Raw genomic sequence first — 16,459 nt, forward strand, 5'->3', positions numbered from 1 at the left:
TAAACTCTAAAGTAGTTTAGTATGCAACATTATCTCACTTAACCTCCAATGTATCTTGAAGAAGAGACTGTCACTATCCTTATTGGCAGAGCCAACACTGAAATACACGTTCATTCAAGTACAAATATTTATTTGGGATCTGGGATGTTGGATATTAGGATCTACTGTTTGGCAGGTATTGCACTTGGCATTTGGGATATACCTATGAACAGAATATGCAAGACATCTATCCTGGCTCTACTATCTTTCTAGAGGTATAAACAGATCATAAAATTAACAACAACAACAACAAACCAGAAATCTGTTAATTGTGTCAAACACTGAAGGTTGAAAATAAGCCTGCCTTGGCAAGATTCTACAGAAGAACATTGTAGAGAGAAAAGCAGGAGCAAAGACCTAGAAAATAAACAGAAGCAACACAGCAGACAAACAAGTGGACAAGCAGAGTGTGGTGGGAGCCAGTTCAGACAGCTGGCATGCAGAGCCCAATCCATGCAACTTGTATATGATGGGAAAGAGCTTCACCTTCATGCTGAGAATAATGGGAGGCACTGAACGTTTTAAAGCAGAATGGCTATGTGACTTTTAAAAATTTATTTGGTTGTCATTTTCTGGAAAATGGACAGCAGAGGGTGACAGCAGAAGCAGGGAATCCATTTAAGATGCTCTTCAGGTGGACTGAAAGGAAGATGATGTGAATGTGTACTAGGATAGGGGTATCAGGTGCATATGGGACTCAGGAGTTTCCAGAAACTACATTGGTGTCAGATTGGATATGGGAAAAAGAAAAAGAGGGCAAACATTGCAAAATTTCTGTACAAGTAATTAGATTCATGAGAATTTCCTTTGCTGAAAAGTAAAATATAATTTTCTGTTTCATTTTTTATGAAAAAAAAAAAGTACAGGGGATATTAATTGTGCCACTTGGACATGTTATTTGGAATATAAAACTGAAGATGTCCAGGAGAGAGGTGGGCATATATGGTTTAAGTTCAAACTATTTTCCTGCAGATAATACTTTGGGTTTAGAGTCTGTGAATGCTTTTTAAAGGCATGAGATCACCTAAAGGAAGTTTATGTAGAGAAAAGCAGGGGACATAAACCTAAGCCAGGGGCTTATTCTCTCAGAGAAGATAAATAATTTTCTTTACCTTTCAGGGCAAATGGCAAACTTAAATCCTGTCTGACCCCAAAGTCTGCACTTTTATGTTTTATCGCCTATTGGATGATATTTTAAGTGAGTTTTTAAAAATGAATAGACTTTTGATATCCAGGAGTGCTGAGAAGGGCGCTTCAGGCTAAGGACACAGTAATATTTATGGTATAAAAGTGGAGAGGGACACAGAGTGTCCAGTGGGTGGTTTTGTTGTTCAGCCTGGCTTTAGTATAAGGCCTGGGGAGACACATATCAAGAAATGAATCCAACTAATATGTAGGGAAGGAGAAAGAAACAGCTAGGGGCTTTTTTTTCCCCCTCTACTGACTGTGGATTTGTAATGGAGATGATGTTCTAGCATGCTGATTCTGAAAATAGATGATCATGTGTTTGAATGATTCATCATTATGATATATGAATTGAACTTCCCAGGTGGTGTTGTTTGTGAAGACCCACCTGCCAAAATGCAGGAAATGTAAAAGACGTGGGTTCGATCCTTGAGTCAGGAAGATCCCCTGGAGAAGGGCATGGTGATTCACTCTAGTATTCTTGCCTGGAGAATCCCATGGACAGAGGAACCTGGCAAGCTATAGTTCTTGGGGTCATACAGAGTCAGACACAACTAAAACATCTTAGCACGTGCACCTACATGAATTAGGGCTTCTGTGGTAGCTCGGTGGTAGAGAATCTGTCTGCAATTCAGGAGATGCAGGTTCGATTCCTGAGTCAGGAAAATTCCCCCCAGAGAAAGAAATGGCCACCCACTCCAGTATTCTTGCCTGGGACATCTCATCTACTGAGGAGCCTGCCGGGCTACAGTCCAGAGAGTCACAAAAGAATCAGACACAACTAAACAACAGAACATCAATATATACATGTGGAAAAAGGTTTAGTGACTTCCAAAGTTAGAATTAAGAAGAGACATTTTTCAGAGTCAGGTTTAAACTCAACTAATAAAATAGATCCAAAACTGTCTGACCTTTATAAAGAATGTTATTTCAAGAAGTTCTCAATTATCACAAGTGTTCAAACACACATTAGATACAACATTCAATAAAAATGGTCCTTATTTGTCACTTTTTCCCCCCTTTCAACTTTTCAGTCCATAAACCATATTTTAGTCTGTGTGGGCTGCTATAACAAGAATAGTAACAACTAGGAGTTTTTAACATCAAACATTTATCTCACAGTTCTGAAGACTGAGAAGCCCAAGATCACGGCACTGATCCATTCAATCCAGTGAGGATTCATTTTCTGGTTCACATTCGGCAGTCTTCTCACTGTGTCCTCACATGGTGGAAACATCAAGAGACTTCTCTTTGGTTGCTTTTTTAAGAACACTGATCTCGTTCATTGGGACTCCATTCTCATGACCTAATGATCTCCAAAATGCCACACCTTCTATTACCATCACCTTGGGGTTAGTATTTCAGCATACAAATTTAGGGGAGGGACATACACTCAGTCCATCAAATTAGCTTTAATCCAAAATGTTCAAGCTGTTCCTTCATGTACAAGTTCTTTTTGGAAGCATTTGTTATTCCCTATCTCTTACCCAGCTCTATATTCATATCAATTCCTGACATATGTGAATAAAATAAAGTAAAATAAATTTTCATCTTTACTTTGGTGTTGTACTCATGACTCTGTAGACAAAGTCTTGCTGAGACAGAATCAGTATAAAGTATGTAGCTTCATAACAATCAAGGAAAGAGATTGAGAAGAAGGGTAAAGAGAGTGTAAAATCAAGAAAAAGAAAAATGGTGAAGATTTAAGTTTTCTATAATTATAATACATTAGATATGCAATTTGTACATTCTTATTACCTATTTTTAATGTTGGATCAGGAGTGTGGTGGATAGAGATGTGATATTAATTATAAGAATTGCTATGAATCGTTTGTGTGTGTATTAGTCATTCAGCCCTGTCTGATACTTTGTGACCCCATAGATTGTATCCCACCAGGCTCCTCCATCCATAGAATTCTCCAGGCAAGAATACTGGAGTGGGTAGCCATTTCATTCTCCAGGGGATCTTCCCTACCCAGGGATTTAAGTTGGGTCTCTTGCATTACAGACAGATTCTTTACCATCTGAGCCCCCAGGGAAGCCCTTAAGAACTTGTTGCTGTTGTCATTGTTTTTCAGTCCTTAAGTCAGTTCCCACTCTTGTGACCCCATGAACTGCCACACGCCAGGCTTCCCTGTCCTTCACTATCTCCTGGAGTTAGCTTAAATTCATGTCCATTGAGTCAGTGATGCCATCCGACCATCTCATTCTCTGTTGCCCCCTTCTCCTCTTGCCCTCAATCTTTCCCAGCACCAGGGTCTTTTCCAATGAGTCAACCCTTCACATCAGGTGGCCAAAGTATTGGAGCTTCTTAGATGTGAGATTCATATTGGAAGATGGGCAAGAGATCTGAAGGAAAAAATAATTTGTTAAGCTCCCATACTTACAAATCCCTAGCTATACTGTCTTCAGAGCAAACTTCTTAAGCCTCAGACCCCAATCTGTAAACTCGGGATGGCAATGCAGTCTTGTTTGATCATTGAAGGATTAAGTGAAATGACAAATGTAAACAATGATGATGGGTCATAATCAATCAATAAAAATCACCTCCTTTTTTTTTAGAATGAAATGAGATGAGAGAAGACACCTTCTCTGAGGTGTCAGATACAATAAGGATTAATAGCTTTAGATAACTACATTCTGGAGTGTTTTTGCATGAGTTTGTGTCTTGGGCTTGAAGTCAAATAAACAAAGAACAAAACAACCAAATCCAGCCTTTATTAGGAAAGCAATAAACTTCGACCCTGTGATTTAGAGCTAATATTTGACACTGAAGGCAGCATAGAGTACTGGGAATACAGGGCAAGGTTGGGTGTGAGTTTATATATGTGTGCATGTGTGTGTGTGAGTGAGGTTATGAGTGGGTGTGGATGCCTGTGTGTGTCTGTGGCTGTTAATTTACATGAATGTTCATGTGTGTGTTTGGGGAAGGGGAGAAGATACAGTGGTCCCTGGGAGCAGAAATAACATGATGAATAAACACATGCAGTTGATCATAGCATCACTAACACCATAGGAGGAAACGGATACAAATATCGCCATGATATGTTAAGATTACATAGTTCTCACCCCCCTTATACCTTTTGGTTCTTTTGTCTATTTGCTTGCTTTTATTTTCTGTCTTACTTTAGAAGTAGTAACTTTTTTTTTATATATTGGAATATAATTGATTAGCATTATATTAGTTTCAGATGCATAGAAAATGATTCAGTGATGCATGCATCTACTCTTTTTCAAACTCTTGTTCCATTTAGGCTGTGGCACAATATTGAACAGAGTTTCCTGTGTATCCAGTAGGTCTTTGTTGGTTATCCATTTAACTATAGCAGTGTATACATGCCAACCCCAAACTCACCACTTTACAGTTTCTGAAATTGTGAGAGGTTTACTGGATAAGTTCAGATAAAGCAAGAATGAAATACCTACATCCAGTGATGGTGACTACACACAGCACAAGTTTTGCCAGCTGCATGCATAAATAGATGGGAATGAATGGGGGATAAATTTCACCCTACAGCCTGCTTGCCAAGTCATGGGACCACCATGGAGCTGCCTCCTCAGAGGAAAGGAGTGTTTAATTATGTTTTATTTTTTCTCATTTATATAAAGATGCTCTATGGGAACCTGGTGGTCCTGCCTAGACCAATATCTCCAGACCATATTAGAGAAATGGGAAACAAGGAAGTGCTATCAGAATAGATAGCACTGCACTCTTCTTTCATATTTTCTGAAGCATGAATATTGACTCACAATACAAAGATATAAGGCTAAAAAGGAACAATGGGGGACTCATAGAGAAAAGATAGATTCCCCAAAAGTTTTGCTTTTTTGAGAATAATCCCCTTATAATTATTATAAAGTAGGTACTGAAGTGTTATGGACTGAGTGAAAGTGAAAGTGTTAGTCGCTCAGTCATGAGGGACTCTTTGCAACGCTATGGACTATAGCGACCCTATGGACTATAGCGACTCTTCTGTCCATGGAATTCTCCAAGCAAGAATACTGGACTGGGTTGCCATTCCCTTCTCCAGGGTATCATCCTGACCCAGGGATTGAACCCGGGTCTCTTGCATTGCAGGAAGACTCTTTACCTTCTGAGGCTGGACTGAGTGATGTTCCTCAAATTCACATGTTCAAGCCTTAATCTCCAATGTGACTGTTTGGGGTTAGTGTCTATGAGGAAGTGATAAAGGTTAAATTAGGTTCTAATTTCAAGACCCTAATCTTGGGCTTCTCTGGTGGCTCAGAGGTTAAAGCATTTTCTTGCAACGCGGGAGACCTGTGTTCGATCCCTGGGTCAGGAAGATACCCTGGAGAAGGAAATGGCAATCCACTCCAGTATTCTTACCTGGAGAATCCCATGGACGGAGGAGTCTGGTGGGCTACAGTCCACGGGTCGCAAAGAGTTGGAGATGACTGAGCGACTTCACTTTCACTAATCCTGTAGGGCTGGTGCCTTATAAGAGGAAGAGACACCAGATCTCTCAGCCGTGCAATTATTACAGATTTTTGAGGAAATAAAGTTCTATTGTTTAAATGACATAGTCTGTGGTATTTTTTTGGTTTAGGTAGCCCAAACTGATTTACACATGTGGCTTCTTCATAAGAGCACATCTATGATAATTTCCTATAATACAGTCAAAATTCCACAAAGAGCTATGATCCAAGTGCTGTGTTCTTTGCTGATGAATGGAGAAAGAGGTATTGATTTCCCTTCAGAATCTTATAAAGACACTAATTACATTATTAGGCCCCACGCCCTCACTACCTAACATAATCCTACATACCTCCTAAAGGCTCCACTCCCTGTTGGTCCTTTAATGGACCGGAACCTGGTGTTCCGGAGAGTAAGAGAGAGAAAGGCTGATATCCCCTGGTTTTCGCGGAAAGCCAATGGAGCCCTGTTCTCAGGGCTCGCGCTGCTGCACGTGGGCACCAGTGCCCTCTCGAGTGGGTGAAGGCGCAGGGCGCCTGCTCGAGAGGGGCTTAGAAGCCCGGGCAAGAAAGTGAGCTCAGCGGGCCTCTGCGCTCCAAGGAATTAGCCAGAAATAGAGAAATAGAGAGAGAAAGACAGAAAGAATAGAAAGAAAGAAAGACACAGAGACCCAAGCTCTGATGGAGCAAAGGTGTTTTAATCAACATAGCATGCACATATATACTGCCTTACAAGGTGGTTATTCTCAGCAAAGATAAAGATTAAAATTCCAGACTTACAAAACATAAGATGATTCCTGTCAAAGAGAGAGTTGCAAACAATCACCTTTTACTGTATGGCTCATAAAAAGGAAGAGGGTACTTATCACCGTAATGAGAAATGCCTGGATTCCTCAGCCCCGGGAAAGGCGGGAAAGGCGGGAAAGGCGTGCCTCTCCTCTTAATTCCTGAATATTCAGGAAATAATAAGGGCCAGAGGGTTCCTGACAGATCCAAAACAGCACACAGGAAGCCTCTTGTTAAATGCTTCCTGACAACTCCCCACCTAAATACCTTCACATTGTGAATTAGAACTTAAATGTATGAATTTTCCAAGAATATGAATGGCCCGTCCATAACATCTAATGTGAATTAAATGATCATTTTTACACATTAGGTAGCATGGGACAAAATGATAGTACCAAAATTCTGAAAAACCTTGAGAGACACTTCCACAAAAACTAAAATCCTCTGATCCAGATTACTGACTTGGAAAAATAACATATGACTTTTGCCAACTTGTGTTACCTCCTTGGTCTGCATTTGCTTTTTTTTTTTTTTTTCAATTTTTGCAAACAGTATATTCTTACAGTCAAGAGACACCTGGAGTAACAGGCAAATTTGGCCTTGGATTACAAAATGAAGCAGGGCCAAGGCTAACAGAGTTTTGCCAAGATAGCGTCTGTCAGCAAAAACCCTCTTCCAACAACACAAGAAAAGACTCTGCACATGGACGTCACCAGTTGGTCAATACTGAAATCGGATTGATTATATTCTTTGCAGCCAAAGATGGAGAAGCTCTATACAGTCAGCAAAATCAAGACCGGGAGCTGACTATGGCTCAGATCATGAATTCCTTATTGCAAAATTCAGATTTACGTTGAAGAAAGTAGGGAAAACCATTGGACCATTCAGGTATGACCTAAATCATATCCCTTATGATTATAGAGTGGAAGTGAGAAATAGATTCAAGGGATTAGATCTGATAGACAGAGTTCCTAAAGAACTAAGAATGGAAGTTCATGACATTGTAAGTAGGCAGTGATCAAGACCATCCCCTAGAAAAAGAAATGCAAAAAGGAAAAAATGGCTGTCTGAGGAGGCCTTACAAATAGCTGAGCAAAGAAGATAAATAAAGACAAAGGAGAGAAGGAAAGATATACCCATTTGAATTCAGAGTTCCAAAGAATAACAAGGAGAGAGAAGAAAGCCTTCTTCAGTGATCAGTGCAAAGAAAAGAGAGGAAAACATTAGAATGGGAAAGACTAGACATCTCTTCCAGAAAATTAGAGATACAAGCAGAACATTTCATGCAAAGATGGGCACAATAAAGGACAGAAATGGTATGGATCTAACAGAAGCAGAAGATATTAAGATGAGGTGGCAAGAATACACAGAAGAAATACACAATAAAGATCTTCCAACTCAGATAACCATGATGGTGTAATCATTCACCTAGAGCCAGACACCCTGGAATGCAAAGTCAAGTTGGCTGTATAAAGCATCACTATGAACAAAGCTAGTGGAGGTGATGGAATTCCAGTTGTGGTATTTCAAATCCTAAGAAATGATGCTGGTAAAGTGCTGTACTGAATATGCCAGCAAATTTGGAAAACTCAGCAGTGTCCACAGGACTGGAAAAGGCCAGTTTTCATTCCAATGCCGAAGAAAATCAATGCCAAAGAATGTTCAAACTACAGCACAGTTGCACTCATTTCAAACGTTTGCAAAGTAATTCTCAAAATTCTCAGTAATGCTCAAAATTCTCCAAGCAAGGCTTCAACAATATGTGAACTGTGAACTTTCAGATGTTCAAGCTGGATTTAGAAAAGGCAGAGGAACCAGAGATCAAGTTGCCAACATCCACTGGATCATCAAAAAAACAAGAGAATTCCAGAAAAACATCTATGCTTTATTTACTACGTCATACCTTTGACTGTGTGGATCACAACAAACTATGGAAAATTCTTAAAGAGATGGGAAGACCAGACCATTTTACGTGCCTCCTGAGAAATCTGTATGCAGGTCAAGAAGCAACAGTTAGAACCAGACATGGACTAACAGACTGGTTCCAAATTGAGAAAGGTGTATGTCAAGGTTGTATATTGTCACCCTACTTATTTAACTTATATGCAGAGTACATCATGTGAAATGCCAGGCTGAATGAAGCACAAGCTGGAATCAAGATTGCCGGGAGAAATATCAATAATTCCAGATATGTAGATGACACCATCCTTCTGACAGAAAGCAAAAAAGAACTAAAGAACCTCTTGATGAAGGTGAAGAGTAGAGTGAGAAAGCTGGCTTAAAACTCAATATTCAGAAAACGAAGATCATGGCATCTGGTCCCATCACTTCATGGCGCATAGATGGGAAAACAATGGAAACAGTGTCAGACTTTTTTTTTTTTTTTTCTTTTTTTTGGCTCCAGAATCACTGCAGATGGTGACTGCAGCCTTGAAATTAAAAGACACTTGCTCCTTGGAAGAAAAGCTATGACCAACCTAGACCACATATTAAAAAGCACAAACATTACTTTATCAACAAAGGTCTGTCTAGTCTAGGCTATGGTTTTTCCAGTGGTCATGTATGGATGTGAGATTTGGTTATAAAGAAAGCTGAGCACAGAAAAATTGATGATTTTGAACTATGGTGTTTGAAAAGACTTTAGAATCCCTTGGATTGCAAGAAAATCAAACAGTGAATCCTAAAGGAAACCAGTCCTGAATATTCATTGAAAGGACTGATTCTGAAGCTGAAACTCCAGTACTTTGGCCACCTGATGTGAAGAACTGACGCATTAAAAAAGACCCTGATGCTGGGAAAGATTGAAGTCAGGAGGAGAAGGGGATGACAGAGGATGAGATGGTTGGATGGCATCATCGACTCCACGGACATGAAGTTTGATAAAGCTGCTAGAGTTGGTGATGGACAGGGAAGCCCATCATGCTGCAGTCCTTGGAGTCGCAAAGCGTCAGACAGGACTAAGCGACTGGACTGAACTGAACTGAACATTCTTACAGAAATCTATTAGGATGTAAAGTCTGTGGTCAACCTTAAGCATATATCAGTCAGTTGAGTTGCTCAGTTGTGTCCGGCTCTTTGCAATTCCATGGACTGCAGCATATATATGTATGAATAAAATGATATTGGATATTCAAAACATTGAATTTGGAACAAACAAACAAAAAACCTCGATGGATTCTACAACAGTAATTTTCTTTTACAAATTAGCATGTCCTGATAGTAAGAAAATTCATGTTTAGATTTGCTTTTCTGAACACTTAAAGTTTGCTCATGGGGACACTGGAATTAGAACCAGATCCCCTATCACCTGTGCTTCCCCAGTGGCTCAGCAACAAAGAATTATCCTGTAACTCAGGAGCCGCAGGAGATGTGGGTTTTGTTCCTGGGTCAGGAAGATCCCCTGGAGTAGGAAATGGCAACCCACTCCACTATTCTTGTCTGGAGAATCCTATGGACAGAGGAGCCTGGCAGGCTGCAGTCCATGGGGTCACAAGGCATCAGGCATGACTGAAGTGACTTAGCACACACCTAAAACCGGGTTCAGGTCACACACTAAATCTTTCCACAAGTACATATGTATGTCTAAGACCCATCACACATGAAAAGATGCTCAACATCACTCATTATCAGGGAAACGCAAATCAAAACCACAATGAGGAACCGCTACATGCCAGATAGAATGGCTGCTATCAAGACTCTACAAGCAATAAATGCTGGAGAGGGTGTGGAGAAATAGGAACCCTCTTTACTGTTGGTGGGATCGCAAACTAGTAGAGCCGCTATGGAGAACAGTGTGGAGATTCCTTAAAAAACTGCAAACAGAACTGCCATATGACCCAGCAATCCCACTCCTGGGCATACACACTGAGGAAACCAGATCTGAAAGAGACATGTGCACCCCAGTGTCATCGCAGCACTGTTTATAATAGCCAGGACATGGAAGCAACCTAGATGCCCATCAGCAGATGAATGGATAAGGAAGCTGTGGTACATATACACCATGGAATATTACTCAGCCATTGAAAAGAATTCATTTGAATCAGTTCTAATGAGATGGATGAAACTGGAGCCCATTATACAGAGTGAAGTAAGCCAGAAAGATAAAGACCATTACAGTATACTAACACATATATATGGAATTTAGAAAAATGGTAACGATAACCCTATATGCAAGACAGAAAAAGAGACACAGATGTATAGAACATACTTTTGGACTCTATGGGAGAAGGCGAGGGTGGGATAATCTGAGAGAACAGCATCGAAACAAGTATACTATCAAGTGTGAAACAGATCGCCAGTCCAGGTTGGATGCATGAGACAAGTGCTCAGGGCTGGTGCAGTGGGAAGACCCAGAGGGATCGGGTGGGGAGGGAGGTGGGAGGGGGGATCGGGATGGGGAACACATGTAAATCCATGGCTGATTCATGTCAATGTATGGCAAAAACCACTACAATATTGTAAAGTAATTAGATTCCAACTAATAATAAATGAAAATAAAAAAGACCCATCATATACCAAGCTTGTGCTCAACGCTACAAGATTAACTGTCTCTAGGAGGATATTCCAGTAGACATCCTAGGGCCCTTCTAGTCAAAGCTATGGTTTTTCCAGTAGTCATGTATATTTGTGAAGGTTGGACCATAAAGAATGCTGAGCAAGGAAGAATTGATGCTTTCGAATTGTGGTGCTGGAGGAGACACTTGAGAGTCCCTTAGACTGCAAGGTGATCAAACCAGTCAATTAAAGGAACTCAACCTTGAATATCCCCTGGCAGGACTAATGCTGAAGCTAAACTTAATGTGAAGAGCCAGCTCATTGGAAAAGACCCTGATGCTAAGAAAGATTGAAGGCAGGAGGAGAAGTGTGTGACAGAGGATGAGATGGTTAGATAGCATCACTACCTCAGTGGACACGAATCTGAGTAAACTCCAGGTGCTAGTGGGAGGACAGAGGAGCCTGGTGTGCTGCAGTCAGTGGGGTCGAAGAGAGCCTCATATGGCTTAGTGACTGAGCAACAACACCAATCCTGGGACCAGAATTGGGAGAGAGTGATGGTAACAGAAAAGCGAAGAAAGGCACCTGGAAAGTTGAACCAGAGGGCCTCTGCTATTTCAAGGCCTGAAATTCCCCACATCTGAGAGGACGACACACCAGGAAAGGCTTCAAATCAGGATTTAAAAATATTCTATGATAATATTTTACAGTTAAGGAAGAGTAAAAAGCCCTGGGTGGCCTTGACACCTGACAGCTAGAATCAATTTGCTTCTTTACCATGCCCTGATTTCTGCTTTTCTGTTTTAAATTTTCCAGTGAAGAATGAACCTGTAAAATCCTAGACAAATCACTCTCAGACCTTATTAAAGATAGTCTCAAGTCTATACTCACTCCCTCCTTCACTTTCCATGACCTTATTTTGTAATCTTCATGTGTACTATATACCCTCCCCAATCTGTGAGTAATAGATTGTCTTCTTCAAAGTTTCCTGATGATTTCTTGCTGAAGCGTGTCCTCCTGCAATTGTAAGAACCACAAGAGCTGGTTCAGACACAACATTGACTCCAATCTGGGAGATATCTGTGGGGTTCACCATGAGTAATATGGGCCCATGCAAGTGCCTCAGGAATTCTTAGCCAATAACATTGCTGACATAACAGATTTTGATATTTTTATTTTCATTTAGTTTAAGATATTTTCACAAGCAGTTTTATTTCTCATTATCAAATTTTTATACTTTTTATTTTTATTTTTATATTATAGTCCTAGCTAGATTCTCTGTTATGATGTTGAATAGAAATAGTGAGGTTGGGCATTTCTAATAGTCCTTAATCTTAAAATGAAATTATCTGGTCTTTTGGCAATTAGAATGATGTTGTCTGTGGACTTTTTAAAAAATGTTGTTTCTCAGAAGAAAGCTTCCTACTATTCCTAGTTTCTTAAGTTTTTTTTTTTTTTTAAATTATGAAAGCATATTGGATTTTATCCAAAGATTTTTCCCTATATCAATAAAAATGATCATGTGTTTCTTGTCTCTTGTTCCATTTACATAGTGTATTACATGAACTGATTTTCAGATATTAAACCAACTTTGAATTCCTAGAATAAAGTTCACTTTGTTATGGCAATTTTTTTTGTAATATGCTTCTAGATTAGTTTGCTGGTATATTGTTAAAGATGTTTGTGTCTATATTCATATGAAGTATTCTCCTGTTCTTAATAGATGTTAGTAGATTTCTTCATTTTCTTTTCATTTTCTCTATGACCTTAGGATAATTTCTAGCTATTTTAAATAGATTTTCTATATACATACATATATATAATGCATATTTATCAGACACACTGTGTCTGTGTGTACCACTTTTGTTCTTTTCATTGGTGAGATTTTTATACCAGAAGTCCATGGGAATAAGGTACTGGAGCCTATGTTCTTGAATCAATATGCTATAAAGCCCAGTTTTCTCTGGATGTGATTGTTGACTTCAGATATAAATGAGTAAATGCAATTAGAGAGTCTCAAACCAATGGCACACATTAAAATGTTGAACCATTATGTCAGTGGACCTTGGATTTTTTTTTTTTTTTTAATATGTAACTCACTGACCTCAGCACTTCTCAAAGAGCTATGTGGCACAGGTGACAATCAGAGCTAAATGTTTTATAAATTCAGATACAACCAATTATGTCTAGAGTAAAACCATTATATGTGAAGGAACAAAGAGGCTTAGTTGAACAAATTTTTACTACAGGAAAAGAGAGTCATTCAATAAATATTACTGGGATCCTTTCCATGGGCCATGACTTTATGATGTATTGTCCACACCAGAACAATTTTAAGACTAAAAGTGAGCACTATTAGTAATTATGCCAGACAGTATGCACCAAGTATGACTCTTCTGGGTAAACCAGAATGTATTTAATATATTCATCCCACTGATATAGCAGGTCTCATAATAAGCTTTTCATATCAAATAGTAATTTGTCATTAGGGCAAGTTCATGTAGCTCTTCCAGCAGAGTGGAGGAGAATATGTTAATCAAGTAATTATATAAAAACCTAATTACAAACCTTGATGAGGTCTATGAAGGAAATGGACCAGGGGCAATGCAGATGTTTACCACGGAAACCCAATACAGTCTGGAGATTCGGGGAAATTTGTTCTTAGGAGGTTTGTACTGAGAGCAACAATGTGAATAGGCATTAATTAGGTGAACCGAGAGGATGAAAATAACTCCAAGCAACAGGAGCATGAGATGCAAAGGCCCCAGGCAGAAGGGAACTTGACAGATTCAAGATGAGGGGTAAATTGGTATCAGATAAAGACAAATAAAGGCAAAGACTAGATTATAAAAGCTCTTTTATGCTTTGTTAGGGCTTCAACAAGCTATTACGGTGTTTTATGGCTAACTCTGTGTGTGTGTGTGTGTGTGTGTGTGTGTGTGTATGTATGTATGTGGTCACTATAATCAAGATCTTGAAACAGAGCCCTGAAGACCAGACTCTGTAACAGAATAAAATGAAGTGGTTAAGATATAATTTACCATCACTCATTTTATATCCAGTTGCATAGACAACATATCATCACTTCCAGGAACGGAAAATGTCTTCCAGAGTTCTAATTATAGGGTTCCTGAGCTTTTGTTTCAGCCTCCACTCAACTGAAAAGAAAGGACAGAGCACTGCCCCTTTCCTACTTATGTGACCGTTGTCAATGAGCAACACGCTTGTGCTCATGACATTGTCATCAATATGAGCTACTTTCTAGGATGCTACGTTGTCCCTAATGATTCACAACCCAGAACCAATAGATGTATCAAGACAAATGTGAATCAACAAAAAATTTTCTATGGACTTTTCTTAGGTACTGTCATTCCACTAAATTTTATATAGCCGCCCATAGTTTTAGCCCAAAATACTCTGGTCTTTGTGAATGGAAAAAGGAAGAATGGTTGGGACAAAGAGTGGAGAGAGAATAGAGTAGATATCCTAATTAATTTAGAAAAGACTCAATTAGTTATTGCCACAATAATGCTCATAACAAGCCATCTCAAAATACAGGCAGTTTTCAATAACACTTTTGTTCTCAGGCCCATGGCTATTTATTTCCACTGCGGTTTGTCTGTTCTAGATTCAGTGACTCCTTTTTAGTCTATGGTTCACCTGCGCTTCATTCTAGGTCATGGGCTTTGTTCAGGTCCACTCCAATATATATATTTTTTCCTTTCTTTTCTTTGGATCAGCAGGAAAAACAAGGAACATTCTTGTTATGGCAATGACTTGAGTCCAAACTCAATAGGTGGAAAAGATTGCTATGTCCACAGTTAAAGAGAAAAGAGATAAATATTTGCTGAACAAGAATTCAAATTATACTCAGCCTAAATCAGGCAATTCTATAGCTTGTCCTTTCAACTTCAAAGCAAACACAGATGTCAATCATATCATGACCATTTCTTCTTGCAGGTAAAGTGCCTTGGTCCTCGCTCTAACATAGACCCAAATTTACTAAATTTAAACTTGAAAGGCAGCTTGCAAAATTCATCTTTGGAAATTCAAAATGCAAGATGATAAAGGATTGGTACTGCATTTAAGATCCATTAATCTCACCCTTCACTTCCTCACATCATGTATTACTTTGAGACACTCAAAATTGCCAGGTAAGGACTTCCTTAGTGGACTAGTGGTTAAGAATATGCCTTCCAATGCAGGGGACACTGGTTCAACCCTTGATCTGCAAAGATCCCACATGCTAAGCCCCAACTTCTAAAGCCCATAACCCCAGAGCCCATGCTGTGCGACAAGAGAAGCCACGGCAACAAGAAGCCCACTCACTGCAGCCAGAGAACGGCCCTTGCTTGCCACACAAGAAAAAAGCCCACACACAACAACAAACACCCAAAGCAGCTAAAAATAAAAATAAATACATATTAAAAAAAATGCTGGGTTGTTTCATTATGCATGCTATTGTTTATAATGCACCTTTTTCTGGGAATGCAATCTCTGCCCCCTACTTTGTCATTTTAACAAATACATTCTCTTCTTTCAAGATTCAGATTACGGGACTCTCTTCTTGGCAAGTTTCCAGTGTTTGGCAGTCAGTAAGTGGCTAATAGTTTTTTGTTGTTTTTGAGTAAATAATCACGTCTAAATCTATTCATCTACACTGAATTAAACTGAGACTCCGAAAGTAAAACTGACAGATTCCAAGTCACACTGCATGCCGTCTTCTTAAAAAATGTTTCATTCCGAAGCAGCCACAGACGTAAACCTGCAGGTCCCCCATCCTTAGCAATTTGAATCTGTTTGAGCCATTTTAATGGCCAGCTCATAAAGACTTTCGAAGCAGCCACAGACGTAAACCTGCAGGTCCCCCATCCTTAGCAATTTGAATCTGTTTGAGCCATTTTAATGGCCAGCTCATAAAGACTTTCAGATTGGCTCTTAGAAAATCAATTGACTTGCAAGGTCTTAATTTTAATATCATTTCTTTAATAATTTAAGATCATGCTACTTTTAGAGTCAGCTCTCTCCTTTTTAAGTAATTAACTCAGAGTTGGTTTTCTTCTTCTTGGTCTAACTAAAAAGCACTAGACAGAAGGACACGTCTGAAATAAACCAAAGAGAAGGCATGAAGCAGAGCCTGCTGTCAGAAAATGTTCATGACGTGTCACGGAATATTTGGGGCATTTGGTGATGTTAGTGATAAATAACCTGTCTGCAAATGCAGGAGACGTAAGAGACTCAGATTTGATATCTGGATTGGGAAGATCCCCTGGAGGAGGGAATAGCAACCCACTCCAGTATTCATGTCTGGAGAATCCCATGGACAGAGGAGCCTGGCAGATTACAGTCCATAGGGTCTCAAAGACTCAGACACAAATAAAGCAACTTAGCATGCACTCGTTCATGTGATAGGAAATGACTGAGAGCAAGACAGAGCAAACCTGGTCTCACGGCTGTCTGTTGTCTTCACTTCCCTGGGACACATTCATCCTTATTTTGCCTTCATCAGTCTTTATTTTTT

The sequence above is a fragment of the Muntiacus reevesi genome, chromosome 22 (assembly GCF_963930625.1).
Source record: "Muntiacus reevesi chromosome 22, mMunRee1.1, whole genome shotgun sequence".
NCBI lineage: Eukaryota > Metazoa > Chordata > Mammalia > Artiodactyla > Cervidae > Muntiacus > Muntiacus reevesi.